Source organism: Spinacia oleracea, chromosome 4 (genome assembly GCF_020520425.1).
Source record: "Spinacia oleracea cultivar Varoflay chromosome 4, BTI_SOV_V1, whole genome shotgun sequence".
In the NCBI taxonomy this organism is placed as follows: domain Eukaryota; kingdom Viridiplantae; phylum Streptophyta; class Magnoliopsida; order Caryophyllales; family Amaranthaceae; genus Spinacia; species Spinacia oleracea.
Genome location: NC_079490.1, coordinates 104,696,330 through 104,697,986, shown reverse-complemented (window position 1 = coordinate 104,697,986; position 1,657 = coordinate 104,696,330).

The following is a 1,657-nucleotide window of genomic DNA, read 5'->3' as shown; positions in this document are numbered from 1 at the left end:
TATAATGTGCATAAGTGTTGGAAATGAGCGAATAAAAAAAGAGAAGCAAAGTGAGAACCAGAAAGCAAAAAACCAGAAAAATAAAATCACGCCTTTATTAATATTTAGAAATAAATAAGAAGGAAAACAAAAGTGCTAAGGAATGAAAAACAAACACAACTCAAATAAATAAAGGGCACCTACACCCTAACAAGAACTACACTACTCGAGTTCTTCCGGATCATCAAACAAAGTTTTGTAGAGGGAAATGTTCGCAGGGTCCACCTCCACAGGCTTCTACGCTTCCCCTATATCAATCTCCATAAGAACAGGCCCCTATATCAATCTCCAAGGATGCCAAGGCCTCAGAAACATTTTCAGTTTGAACAGCTATAGCCCGCTCAACCTCAAGGGCACAAACAATAGTAGGGGAAGAATTATCGACATCAATTCGATGAGCCACTGGTTCTACTGGGGGCTGAACTTTCCTAACCCATACATTATTCCAGCGACGATCTCCGCGAGAGCTTGCATTTCTTTTGGGAACAGCAGGCCCCTTCATGTTAGGTACCTTTTTAGGCCTAGAACTGGAACGGGGAGGAATTTCCTTTCGCTTTTGATCAGGACGAGCTTTCACAGTCTTAATGCCATTTTGACGAGGGTTAGCAAGATTACAGTTTTCATACTTAGCCCTACCTCGAGGTATCAAAAGTTCAGCCGACTCTTCATTTCGAGCCTTAGTTCTCACAGCCTTATCATCGGAACTCATCCACAACTTATAATTCTTGGAAAGACCCACAAAGCCATCTGTAGTCAAGGTCCAACGCGGGAGGCCACCATAATACTTAGCCCCACGCTTGAACCCGTGCTAGTGAAAAGACCGCTACTTTAGGTGGTACCGTATCAACAAATGGTATAGTCTGCCTTAAGCCGTATTGTCGCATGACTCGGTAAGGAAAGATGTAAACAGGCCGAGATAATCCCAACAAAGAAACATGAACTAACGTCTCGGAACCCCCCGTCATATTAGTCAAACCCCACCACGGTACCACCCACTTAATAGAGCAAATGCGATGAGTAAAATAGGAGGCCCATTCGGCCTCGTCCTGGCCTTGGTGCAAATACTTTCGGTTGCCTAAGGCTATAGGGCGATAATATTTAGGATCGGCAGGAGCTTCTAGAAGCCTAAGTCGTTCCATGAGCCAAGTATGCGAAAAAAAACGGGTACGATCAGAAAAATAATAAGGACTGGGACGCATTTTCAACGCCCAGGACCAGGCGTCAGAAATTCCGACGCCCAGCCCTGGGCGCTGATAATCAGCTCCAGGCAGAGGCAAACGAAAAGAAAAAATAATTATATGCACACAAATAAACGATCAATTACCTGCAGCAATAGGGGGCTCCCCTTAAAATTTTCAGACTTGGCATCCTTCTTTAACTCATCCGCACCCAACAAGGTCTCGACAACAATCAACGGCATAATGGAATAGCAACTCTCCATCTGACTGATGAGGGGAATCAACCTTATGTCACCAAACTCACCATTGTTATTCGACAGTAAATAGTGGTTCAACAAGCAAAATACAAGTGCCCGGATATTCAATTTCTGTTCAGTCATATTTTTACTAGGCCTAAAGGGATGTTTTGCAAGCTTCGCCAAATTAACCTTATCACCCAC